This window comes from Agelaius tricolor, unplaced genomic scaffold (assembly GCF_023055355.1).
Source record: "Agelaius tricolor isolate 1412-34295 unplaced genomic scaffold, bAgeTri1.0.p SCAF_1, whole genome shotgun sequence".
In the NCBI taxonomy this organism is placed as follows: Eukaryota; Metazoa; Chordata; class Aves; order Passeriformes; family Icteridae; genus Agelaius; species Agelaius tricolor.
The window spans coordinates 94112365-94126118 of NW_027269261.1; the positions used below are offsets into that span (position 1 = coordinate 94112365).

Consider the following 13754-nt stretch of genomic DNA (forward strand, 5'->3'; position numbering starts at 1 on the left):
GTGGCTGCAGCTACATTAAAATTCTGTGACAGTTATTCAAATATAATTAAATTTGTCATCCAATGTATTGCTGATAACTGATGGAACCTACACAATCCCTGTAATTTTCAGCTTTGTGGGCTAACTGCCTTTCACACCTAGCAAACACAAAGGACAGTTATGATGACAATTTCCCATTGTTTCTGTTGAGGGACAGGAATATTATTATTTAAGTAACTGGTGTGAAATACAAAAGGCATGAAAGCTCTTGCTCCTACTCAGGGTGTCATGCCTTAAACATTTAAAGATAGTGTTAATCTTTTAAGCCATCACTTTGCACTGAAGCTTCAGGACTAGCTCACCATCTAGTGTGACTCCTCAATTTCTTTTCCCTTCTCCAGGATACAATCTCTGCTCCCATAAGCACTAATGTTCTTTTTCCAACTATTTAACTGTTTGGCTTCACTGTAAATTAATTCTGTTTGCTTGTTTGTGCTCAGTTTATTGCATCTGCTAGAGGGAACACTAGTCTCTCTTTTTTTTTTTTTTTTTTTGTTTAACAATCCTCCTGGTTTTGTTTTATGTACAAACTTTATCAACAGTATTATATATGCTCCCAGTTCACTGATACAAGTTAAATGATGGGAAGACACAGGGCAATGCACTAAAAATATGCTTCCTTAGTAAGGATTTTCCAGGAAAGCTTATATTTGAGATCAGCCAGTTGACTGCTTTTATCATCTACTACCTTAGTGATGATTCAGCAAAGGTGCAATCTACAATAATCAAAATTTCATATATACATACATATATATATATATATGTATATGTATATATTTGTATTTGATATATTGGATTGGCATTTATCAACCAAATCTGTGACATGACTAAAAGGATATTGAGTTGCTTTGGAAAAAGACTTTGTTCTCTTATTTTCTCACTGGTATTGATTGTACACCTCTCCTGTAATTGTTTAATAATGAAATCCCATATATACTCTTCTGTTAAATTTGCTAGAACTGATATTAGGCTGACAGAAGAGTGGTTAATTTGGTAATCCTTTCAACACCATTGACATACAAAAACACATTGAGAGCAGCCCTGTAGAGAAAGATTAGGTGGTTCTCATTAATGAAATACAGGACAAAAGCCAACAGTGTGGACTTGCAACCCAAAAAGCCAACCACAGCCTGGCTGCATCAAAAGAGGGATGGCCAGCAGGCTGAGGGAGGTGATTCTCCCCCTCTACTTTTGACACCCTACCTGGAGTGCTGCATGCAGGCCTGAAGTCCTCAGCACAAGAGAGACATGGACCCGTCACAGCAGGTTCATAGAAGGGCCACAAAGATGCTCCAAGGGGTGGAACTTCTATGTGGACAGGCTGAGAGATCTGGAACTGTTTGGCCTTGAAAAGAAAAAGTTTCAGGGACACCTTATAGCAGCCTTCCAGTACCTGAAGGGGGCTTATAAAAAGACTGAGAGTGAATTTCACACAGGCAGTTAGTGATAGGACAAGTGGGAAAAAATTTAAACTGAAAGAGAAGAGATTAAGATTAGATGTTCGAAAAACATTCTTGACTGTGAGGATGGTGAGGCAGTGGAACAGGTTGCCCATTGAAGCTGTGGATGCCCCATCCCTGGAAGTGTTCAAGGCCAGGTTAGACAGGACTTGGAACAACCTGGTCTAGTGGGAGGTGTCCCTGCCCATGACAGGGAGGTTGGAACCAGATGATTTTTGAGGTCCCTCCCAACCCAGACCATTATATGATTCTATGATTCATTCTTATATGTAGCTACATTTTTTTTTTCTTGCTTGTCTTACTTTTAAAGGCAAAAAATATACCTCAATATAGAGTTGCTGTTGGGATAAACCAGCTTATTTCCTGCTGCCTTCTTTTCAGTTTGGGACAGGATGAGACTACCAAAGTCTAAAATCAGATGCAAAAAACATTAATGAATCACCCAGAAAAGAAAGAGCAATATGTATTTGTGTATTAAGTCCATCTATTTCCAGGGAGCATCCTTTAGTGATGAGAGAATTGCTTCTCTTCATCTTGTGGGTACAATCATTGCTGCTGTCCTTTGACACTGATGCTTCTCCACTGTGACACACTCTTCTTTCTTCATTAATTTCAGGTGACTACTGCTCTTGTCTCTGTTCTCAGCATCTTTTGTAGCTATTTGCAGACTAGGAAGGTTGGTTTGCTCTCTTCAGACTTACTTTGGCTACTCCTGGCAAGACCCCAGATTTGTTTATCTGAGGAAGTGGTTGGGATCTCATTGCTTTTCTCATCAAACCATAGTGAGGTTTTCCTTTCACACAGAAATGTCTCAGACACCTGAGAAGCTGAGAGCTAGAGATGGGTAGAAAACAGTTTCCCCTTGCTGCAAAATTATTTCAGATTTCAAAAGCTGTCCTATCCTATTCTGGACAAATATTTTCCCAGACAAACAAGTTGAGAGAGCTGGAGGTGGTTTGGGGTACAGCACATGTATGTAGACTCTGCCACCCTCACCCAGGGTAGGAATTTGGTCTGTCCTCTGCAAGGCCCACAAGGCAGCTTTGAGGAGAAGTAGGTCTAGGTTAAGAAACCTAAGTTTAGGAATCTGATTGTAGGTTGTAGAAGCATATCAGACATCTGAGCTTCTCCAGCTGGTGGGTATCAATGGAGACAGTTCAGCTCCCTCTGAAGCAGGTGCCCTGTGCTGAGTCAGACAAACTGTGTTGATTCACTGCTTGTTCAGTCACCTGCACTTTGAAATGCTCTGTGCTGCCTTGCCTGGCTTTGCAAGGTGCACATCTCTCCTACTTCCTGTGTAACCCTTGCATGAAATAAACATCCCTATCCTATCGGGCAGGGACTTTGACCCGAATCCATCACCTCTAAGCAAAGAACAAATTTCTTTCTCTGGTTGGTAGATATGTCACTTATACAAAGTGGAACAGCCTGGATAGCTAAGGAGAATTTGTTAGAATGGGAGAAGAAGAAGGATCAAAGTGAGCAGTGCCTGCATCCCAAAAGTTATTGAATGTTGCCAGAGGAGCCATTGCCATAGTTATTAGTAGTAGAATATTTTGGGAAAGAAATGTTTGTAGCAAACACATTCCAGAAAAAAAAAACAAAACCACATAGAAAATTCCTGACCTGATGTTCCTAATCAACACACTTGGAGTACAGTTCATGCTCAGAGCAGTGCTGAGAGCCTGGTTTATCTGCCTGCCTGGAGTGCAGCTCTGCCCTTGGGGGAATTGCTGAGCTGTGTCCCTTCCTGCCCCTGTCCCCTGGAGCTGGCCCTGCAGCAGGGAGCTCTCCTGCAGAGGAGTCTCTGCAGGCAGGCAGCACTTAACCTCCACAAGGAAGGAACATATACAGGCAGTGGAGTCTGCTGTGGCACACAGGTGTTCTGTCAAGGAGATAAGAATGATCCTTTTGAAAGACAAAGTTGGACTGCTTGCCCCTGTGTCCCTCAAATCTCCATGGCTGGCACCTTTGCAGAGACCATTTGAAGCCTCTTTCTGCTTTCAGTCTCCATTTTACAACTGAAGATGGAATTTTGGAGATAAAGCTTATGCTTCTAAAATCCCACTTCATGTATTATGATCTTTCAAAATGTTGGTGGGTTTCTTCTGGCTTAATTATACTATGAAACACATAAGGCCACTTCTCACATCCTCTATTATAGCATGATTTTTTTAATGGACGAGGAGAAAATGCAAATACTGCTTGGATTGACAGGGTGTTGAAGTGATGTCATATTTTCTCTGTTGATTTTTTATTAATTAAGCAGTATTTCTGTATGTAATTCCTCAAGTTCAACATGATTCTTCATCCCCTCTTGAAATTACTTTGCTTTTGAGGCTTCTCAGTCCAAAATGGCCTGTGTGCTGTAAGTTAGGATACATCCTTTTTCTTCTTTTTTCTTCTTTTTTTTTTCCCTCTCCTTTCTTGTTGTCTGGGATGAAAAACTTTGGATAAAAAAGTCTAGGAAGTTATCAGCCCAAATACAAATCAGCTATTATATATCCACTTACCCCAGTGCAAGTTCTTTCAATGTTACTATTTGGCTTCAGTTCTCTGTTACCTGAAAGGACACAAGGACAGTTTTGGTTTTGTGTTTTTGAGGGTTGAATAAACTCATCATCTTCCTACATCTATCCCCCAGCAAATCTGGAGTTTCCACTTTCAGAAATTCGTTTGAGACAGCTAACAAAACTGCCTAATTTCTGATTTTATTAACAGGGAATATTTACAGAATGCCAAATCTCTGCTGAGATCCTTCATTGAGGTTCTTCTTTAATACTGGGGCTTGGAAGGCTGCATGTGTTCCAGGTCACCCAGTGTTCAGAGTAATTGATAGCCTTTGGAAACCATAAATTTAGGAGCTGTTAGTCAGTGTTTCTAACAGAAGTATGAGCATTTTTTCATGCACAGACACTACTAGTTAAAATGACTCCTGGGAAGTATTCTCTTTTGGGTTGTGAGTGGCTGACAAGAAGGTACTATGGTTTTGGCAACTGTTTTCTGCATGGTATTTTTTCCCCTCTCCTTTAAGAAGTATGCTATCTAGGTATAGCCCAGGGGCATATCCTCTGTACTGAAATGAGTTGAATTTTTCCAACTGCTTTTTTTTCCCCTGACCCCTTTCTATGTAGAATTTATCTTAAGAGCAGTAACCATTGAGATGGTTCCCTATTGGTGAGCCAGTCCATAATGACAAGGACAAACCAGCAACCCTGCAGATCCACTGGGAAAAGAGAGAATCATGTATTTGAGTCAGGCACAAATACCTGAAAGCTGATTCAGCAGCTGCAGGACTCAAACAACTCTCTTTACAGAACAAATTCTTCTTTCTACAGAGAGAGAGAGAGAGAGAGAGAGAGAGAGAGGGAGAGATACTTTTCTTCTTCTTTCCCACCTCCCAGCCCTATTCCTAACTGCCTCTCCATCTGTTTCTCAAGAACCTTAACATAATTTCAGGCTGTCTCCTTCACCCACTTCTCTTTCTGGGATGCCCCAATAGAGCTCCACTTCTGCTTCTTTTCTCTCTTTGTGTAACTGCTGGCTGTTCCCTTATACAGCAAATCTTTCTATGCAGGTGATAGAGAGGGTTTAACTTCTGTGCCTCTCTCCCCTGTTCAATCCTGTCCTGCTAGCAGCTCTCGAATAATTATCAGCTCCCAGACTGATTAACACAGATCTTAGCCAAGCCTTCTCCCAGGCTCCTTTCTTTGTGGGGGAAGATTGTGCTGGTAATCCCATGCTGCTGACATTGAGAGCCTAGAACCAGGGATATACTTTAAGTCACACCTCCCATCTTCAGGCTCTTTCTATGTCTTTCATAAATGTAGATGTTTACATGCCAAACAGCACACGTATAAAATATATTTATTTGTGGCTTTATTCTTCTAGGAGATGCAGTTTCACTATCCACCAGCTAGTAGAGAAGTCACAAGCAGGTGCCAAATGTGACAGCTCTTTCTTCCTAAGGCATTACAGACAACCACATACCTTGGTGCTTTCTTACCACTTACAAACACTGTGCAAGGACCTATCAGTGGCATGGACCAGGAAAGGCTGGGGGATGCTCATTGCTCTTCAGGGGCAGGGAGGCTGTGAGATCACGGGCAGAGGAGCACCTGGGGAGGGACACTCCAGCTGTGAGCTGTGTGTGATGGGAGTCCCCAAGCCAGCTGAGTGGGAATGGCTGCTCCAACAGCACTGATCCCACACAGATGCTGCAAGGTCAGTTTGAACTGGTCAAACAGCATTGCTCAAGTTTTGGAAAGGTGAAAATTCAAAGTCAGGCTCTACCCATGCCATGCCACCAACAATCTCTGATTTTTAAAAATTAATGGCCTTGTTGTTCTGGCTTTGTGCATCATGCAATGAGATCATGATCCATGACTACAACTCCTATGCAATAAAATAATACAAATAATTAATAATAATAATAATAATTATAATAATGAGTTGAGTTTCATTACGTGTCTTGCACTGCTTAAAATCCCCTGTGAGCAGTTACTGTCAGTGAGAATATTTAATGTCTTGATGCAATTTGAAAATGCAGTGCAAATGACAGTGTAATAAAACAAAGAACTTCATCAGCTTCTAATTGAAATTAATGAGGACTGAACTTCTACTTTGTGCATTAAAGAAGAGACTTTTCCCCCGACCTTAAAAGCTGTTGGCTCCTGGAGGGGCATGACTCAATTTGAATTATCTTCTTTTTCTACCTCATAAAGATTTTACTTCAGAAAACTAGTCTTATTTCAGACAACCAGTAAATATCATATGGATTTAAATGTTAGACTTTTCTCTCGATTCCTGCAGAAATGTTTTCCCTATGTATTAGCAGATCTATAAGAAATCATAACCATCTCTATTTTGTGAGACTAGGAGCTGAAAATACATTCCTTATCTAAGAGACTATTTTCTACAATACTATTTCAGAAATTTATACATAGACCAAATCTTAACAAAAAAGACTCTGTTATTTCAAGGTCATTTTGAACCTCTGTGGCAGAGGTTTGAATATTAGTAATGTCATCAGGCAGAAGCACAGTGCACTGAGGCATGCCAGCATGTTTGTCAAAATGGCTTTTCCCATCTCCTGGCAGCAGAAGGGAATAACAGAGATGGCTGGAACTGGCCATTGCATTTTATTACCATGCAATAAGACAGGCAAATATAATTCTCCATGCTAACATTTGGCACTGGTACAATTTCACAGACTCCTAATGACTGCAGTGGAGCACAGTTCAAGCCACGCAGCTCCAGGTAACTGAAGTGTTCCTTGTCTTCCAAGTTTTCCAAGCTATATGTAATATCTACTTTTCTTGTAACTTTTTTGCTATAAAACCTGCTAAACCAAGAATTAATATTTTCTTTTTTCGCTTCTTTACTAGTTTGCACAGCTTTGCAGAGCTTTATGAATGTCTAAATTGCTTCAAGCTTTAGCACAGACATTTAGGTCATTCCACATTGCTATACTGCAGCTGTTTGCATTACATCTTGTGGGTCACTTGTGAAGGGAAGAGTTTTTGTGATGTACTGCACTGGCCAACAGCAGGCACAAATCAGGAGAATTGTACTTGGAGGCATATCATTAAATTTCAACAAACAGGCTTACTGGAGAAGTCATTCTTCCTGTGAGATCACTAAAGCTGCCATTGCCCATAAACTATTTAGAAGACCTAAGTAAAGGGCTACTTAAAGTCTTCAGCTGATAAGGCTTAATGCTGTGTTTTCTCATTCCTTTGTTTATGATTCTCCTGCTTGCCAGTGGTTTCTTCTCGTGCCTGAATAATTTGTGTTCATGGGCACCTACTTTCAGGACTGTTGGAAAGATAGGATATTTAAATACTACCTCCATCTAGTACCTACAGGGAGAACTAAAGGTCTGTAAGGTTTTTGATGCCACAACATAAATGGATGTTTATCTTGTGATAAAAGCATGCCACACAAGCCTCAAAGAAGGTGAGTTCAGGTGACAGTTTTTACCTCAGATACTGTTGGTTTGTTTCTTTTCATAGCAGTTACATACACTGCTTCTAAAAATAATTTTTTTGATACCATCAGCCTGCATTCTAGGTCTAACTCAAAGACTGTGAAAAAAATTGAGATTATTCTAAGCAAAGATTTAAAAAATCTCTATAAATAGGATAGAACTTGTGATATTTTGTTCCATTTTACTTTAACCAAATGTGACGATATAAAAACTAAAACTTCTGTTTTCTGAAAATGTTATTAGTCTGCACCTTCCAGAGACAAAGGAAGCAATGCCCAGAATCCACAAACTCTTCTCCAAAATGGTTACCCTCTTGGAACAAGAAACAGCTTGTCAAAATCCCATCTTTCATAATGGAATTTGCTACTTCTTGATGGAGAAGGATGCTTCCTGCAGCAGTATTATACACTTACAAGACATGAATCAATTTACATTTTAATCATGGGGGGCCCATGCCATCAATTGGTGAGAGGGCTTTTAATTTACCTGAACTCAGTCACTGGGTTGATCCCAGCAGATTTGCTTCTACGGCAACACCTGCTTTTATCATATCATCTCTTGAGTATTCAGCCTCCATAAAAATAAATAAATTCTCCTGAAACTGTGCTTAATTCCTTACCAATGAATCTCCTTTCACTATATGAAATTCTAAATAAAAAAAGACAGGTTTATTTTAAGCTTTTAACAGACTGTTGTAGTTAATCGTGTGTATCAGGCAAGAGGCTTGGTTGCTAAGAAAATCTTTGGCATGTTTCCATGGGATTTGTGTGTTATTGACAGAAAAAGTACCAAATGATAGGAAATGCATCTGCTAATTTGAATAGTGAAACAAAAAAAAAAGAATAGAACAATTTTCTGCCCAACTTTTGAGTTAATGCAAGCTCAGGCCAAAAATAACATACATCCCATCAATTTACAGAGAAGATTTTTGGCTTCAAAGACTTGATTAAGATTATAAAAAAATAGAATACCCATTTCAATGTGGATAGAACATATGGATCTCTGGTTGTCAGTGGTTTCCCTTACACTGCTGCACAGAGTTTCCTAGGATGAGCTCAAAGCTAAAATACGTTCTGGAGGTGATTTGCAGAAACACCCGGTGTGTTTGTTACTTCCAGAAGAAATATCAGCTGTATTTACATTGAATGTTCTCCCGTGTGCAGTTGTCTGCCATGTGATCAGGCAGACCTTTCTCCATAGTTTTTCCAGCTGTCCCAATTATCATGGTCCAGAAGAGAGGGAGAAAAACAGTCAGAGATGGGGAAGACAGAGTGGGGCCTCCTTTAAAAATTCCTGACAGTGTTTACCTCAGGAAAGGACACAGCAGTAGGCATCCAGGGCTTTAGTTGAGCAAAGCCTGCCTAGAGGAACAGATGCCTAGTACTGGGTCATAGCCTGGAGCTCAAAATGCTGCCAGAGAAGTTTTGCCAGGTGCTGGAGCAGCCAGTTGCAGAGAAAGCCAGCAACCCCAGCGTGGAGATGGAGCCCTGCACAGGCCAAGCTTTAAAGACTGGCTGACCATGAAAAACATACTTATTCCACTTCAAAACTTTTTCTTTTTTGTACTTAAATATAGGCCAGAGTCATCTGGAAGTCAAGAATCAAGCAATGGGTTAGATCTTATTGATATATTCTCAGAAACCATCATTTTAACTGCTCTGTATTTAGACCTTTGGCTACACTCCATAATCAGTGCATGACCCCATAATTTAGGATTTTGGAAAAGGAATGAGTCCCTCAGGTCTACAAGCCAAAGAAAACAGTGGATGTATTGTGGGAGGATATATTGTTTAACAGGATAACATAGTTCAACAAAGTAGTGTGGTGGCCAAGGAGACTACTCTGAGAACAAAGTTCCTGGGCACCCTGAGAACACTGATCTACAGTGTAAAGTTCATAAAATCTTGTGGAAAGTTAGTTATTCTGTGGGGTAATAATTTTATTTTGACTTCTTGAATTCCTGCTCCTTTTAGGCATCATTTTTTATTCCTGAACAAGGAAAATCAACTGTAGAGCTGAAGTCTATAGCCACATAAGGCATGTGTGGGGCTCAGTAGTTGCCACCTACAGTGTTCTTTTACCTTGTGAAAGAAATCTGATTTTTTGTTCTCTCTCATTTAAAATAATTGTTTCTTATTTCAGTTTAAACATGGGGGGATTTTAAAGGCCAAGGAACAGGGTTTATGCCTCTAGTTACCATTGAGCTAATTAAGCAACAAAGCAGTACTGGACAATGAGGGAATCTTATGGAGGCAAGAAAATTGAGAGTATAAGACTCCCTGTTACAATGCAGTAATAGCATTGGAGAGAATGCTTCATTTCTTGTGGAAGATAAGCAGCCAGGGATCTTTTCTGTTTTCTTTCTGCTTCTCTTTTTTTATCCATTCTGTGACTTTGGGCAAATCCTCCCAACTTCTTGGTCCCTCAGTTTTCCCTTTCTGCAAAACAACGAATCAAACTACTTTGCTAGAATTTTGGAGGAATGGATGTAGTGCTTTATAAATATGTAACGAGTTCTATTTTTGCTAGGAGGCAAAATGGACTACTATATATATAAATTTAATGTTTGCCACTGGCTTTGGAATTTTTTCAAGACATGCCAGTAAGAGAATATACTTAGAAGCTAGTCTGACATATCTCATTGAGTGTCAAAGGTTTGCATCAAATATTTGATTTGAGCTTCTCTATGAGTCTGTTTTTAAAACAGCACAGAGACAAGGCACATTTGCTTAGCCTGCATATCCCTAGAAAGAAATGGGATATACATTTTTAAACCATTTTCATTTACTTATGAAAAGAATATCTATCTGCAATACTTCATGTATAAAATGCTTCATGGGCGCATAACATATGTACAGAGCATATGTTTTAATTTTAGTTCAGTACAGAATTTCAAATTTAAACAAATTAGCCCAAGGCAGAAAGTACTACCGACCATTTTTTCTGTTTTTAATACAAGCCAGATTGTAGAGAAGCATTACTAATGAAAACAGCAATCACAAACCTGAGCATATTTTACTTACCACATGTTAGTAACACAATATACCTCTTTTTTTTAATTTAGATTTTCATATAGTGAAAGAAAATAATTGGTAATGATCTTATCCTACTATTTCTTCACAGATTTTTGTCATCACTGTTTTAAGAAATTTTGAGTTGATAGTATCATTAAAACATTCTTATTCAGGGCTATCTGCCTTCAACTTGTTCAGTTTCCATGCTCGGTAACCAGGAAACTCGGACACCACAATCCCTGAACTACTTCTAAGATAACTGCTAATGATAACTAGGAAAAGCAAGTCAGAAGGTTTAAATTTACTGTTCAGGAGCCCACATTTGTAACCCTGAGAAATTATATCTATTATGTGTATTGAACATGTACTCCAGTAAATTCTCCTTCTCCCATGGAAGGCTCAGCTATACAAATAGGATGCTGTTTTACCAGTTACAAATATTCTATGGTATTACCATATGTAGTTGCATTGCTAGTTATATAAAATTTTATGGTGAAGCCTCTAACTTCATTCAGAAGTCAGAAGCACCCTCTTGAGAATCCTCTCACTGAAGGGAAATTGAATAGTTAATATTATTGCATGTTATTGAATACTCAGCTACTACAAAGAATAATAAATAGACTGCTTTTTCTTTCCTGTGCAGCAAATGGGGCTTTGTTACAAAAAAAGATTAAAGACCAGGTTTAAAGTCTATGTAAAGCAATACATTTAAGTCTCCTATCAAAATGTATTTGGGTACCCTTCCCTCTGTTCACAAGAACTCTTTCATCAGACAGGGCTTCCTACAGCATCCTCATTTGTGGAATCTATCTATCTGACTTGCTCGTATGAACCCTCCTCATTGGTACTAAGTGAAGGTATCTGGGATGGCTTGAGCAGAACTCATTTAGGTCTTTGACACCTTCTCAGGAATGACTTACAAGCAGCTCAGCTGGGAGGCTGAGGAGGAGGGAGATCTCTGGTGCAAAGAGGCAGAGAAAAGGAGGGAAAGGGTGGTGCGTCTGTATGGAGAGGGCACTCAAGGCGAATGAGGGTAGGAGAAGAGGAGTGAAAACTCTCCCATTGGCTCAGCTAGAACTGGAGGGAGACGTGCCCATGGCAGGGTGGGTCAGAAAGGGATCCAAAGGATGAACTTGGTGGAACTTGTGGAACTTGCTTTCAGGCACTCAGGTAAAGTTGTCCTGCTCAGTGCAGCACCAGCAGACCATGAGTACAGCATGTGCAGCTGTGATCCCACCCTGACTCTGCTTCCCATGCCACACAGAGATGCACACACCCACAGATAACCCTCTGTAGGGAGACTCCTACACCCCTTGCACTCACAACTGTCTCCCTGTTTCTTCCCCAGAAAGGAGAAGGCTGAGCGACTCACTTTTTACAATTGTCTTAGAGTGAGAAACCTAAACTAAGGTCTGGTTCCAGATCTCTTTCCAGCTTGAGAGAATTTTAACTCCAGTCGCTCTTCTGAGGAATTTCCAGCCCTGTATGAATAAAGAAATATTTTAACTTGATGTGCCATTTTCCAGAAATCCTCTATTTTTTAATATTTATTTGAATAGCAGCACCTAAGTACCACTCTGAAGGGTTTATGTTCCCCCAGTGAGTACAGTGGGGTTCTGCAGGGAGCCTAGCCTTGTCAGCATGCATTCCACGTGTGCTGACAATGCCTGCTGACAATGCCTGCCCTTGGGGACAATCTGCCTCTTTCCTGGAGAGTCCTGCAGTTGAGCAGACACCAGACTACTCAGCCTTGTAGGACTGCCCTAAAACAGGAGCGTGGTGTAGGTGTATAAGGAATGGAAAAGCACTGCCAGGATTAGACAGAACAGATTCAGATTCTAATTTCTGTATGAATCTTGTTTTAATTTCCCTTTTCTTTTTTATCTTTCTGAGATCTGCTCCTAAAACTCTTGCCTGGCACCATATAAAGATGCTGTAATGGAGCAAGAAGTGGAATTCTATGTCCAGCTCTCAGATTAATTGAATACCTAATTTGTGTTTCAGCACAGCCACAAGTATTCATTTATTTATTGAAAGATGCATCAGTGCAACAAAATAAACTTTTCACATGAGCTCCCACAGACCTATTCTTGATTTATGGCATTATACTAGAAGCTCAGTCAAGCTAATTGTGTTCACCAGATATCAAGAGAACAAATTTTAAGTGCTCTGTTTGAAGTGCTCTTCTAGTTTGAATTTTATGTGAAAACCAACAGAGTCTACTTTGACTCATTCCAGTGCAGGTGAGAAGAAACTCTACTGCAACTGTGGCACATGAAAAGCTGCCTGTTTCAAATAGTCTTAACATGGTAGTCACTTTCCTAATCTCTCTTTGTTTCTTGGTTATAATTAATCTTTAAAAGAAGAATGGTCCAAAATTTAAATTAACTATAAAGTCTATAAAAATATAAAATGAAGTATCTGAACACAGGCCTTTGACAATTACATTTATTACTGCACACTGACTGAAAAAGATTCTGCATTAGATACAGAAGGACAATTGACATCAAGCAGGCACTCAAAGTGCAACAATATGTATTAGAGAGGAAAGGCATTTGTGGGGCATTTGATTAACATACTTTTAATTGGACTTTCCTGCCTCATTGGTTTTATTCTTTCGATTTAGTTCAAGCTGCTCAAATACGTAAAAAGGCAAGACACCTACTATAATTAACACAATACACTGTTTGCAAATTACCAAATTTCTCAGATTGTGTACACACAAATAAGATATTGTGCAAATATTGCTGAACTCCTACAGAAATATAAACAGGCAAGGAAAGCCCATTATTGAGCAAGAAAAAAACCAAACAACCAAAGAAAAATAACAACACCACCCTCCTCTTTGAAGGCTATTTGAGTCCCTTGACCTTTCTGATTCGTTTTCAACAGCAATTTTCACTTTAGTTCTACATGTCAGTAAAAATTCATAGGATGTTCTGTCATTATCATTCAAGCTCAAATTTGGGAGTACTAATGCTAAGTTTTGTTTCCCATGTGATGCTCTCTAATCATATAAAAGAATGCATGAGATCATACTTGTATATCCAAATTGAAGAAACAACACTGAAAAGCAAGCATATACTGCATAAAGGATGCCTAGAGCATAGAAACACAACAGAAAGTGCTAAATCCTATTGCTATTTATAATGCTGAAAATATTCCAGGATCTTTTTTTTTAAGATCACATTTTAGGTGCTATAAATCTAGGATGTAATTAAAAAAGAATATTTAAATTGCACAATTGCCAAT

At 39.4% G+C, this 13754-nt stretch overlaps 1 long non-coding RNA gene across 3 annotated transcripts in view; it reads right to left on the bottom strand.

Annotated features, from left to right (window-relative positions):
* LOC139598216 (uncharacterized) overlaps positions 1 to 13754 on the bottom strand; it is a 54466-nt gene that overhangs the window by 11870 nt on the left and 28842 nt on the right. For 2 of the 3 annotated variants that reach the window (XR_011681833.1, XR_011681831.1), the window contains exons 2-3: positions 4013 to 4062; positions 1243 to 1384 (exon numbers count right to left, since the gene is read on the bottom strand). This is a non-coding gene — a long non-coding RNA (uncharacterized lncRNA). Of the gene's footprint in view, positions 1 to 1242; positions 1385 to 4012; positions 4063 to 11874; positions 11988 to 13754 lie in introns of those variants that run through there. The other variant, XR_011681832.1, reaches the window with a different exon arrangement.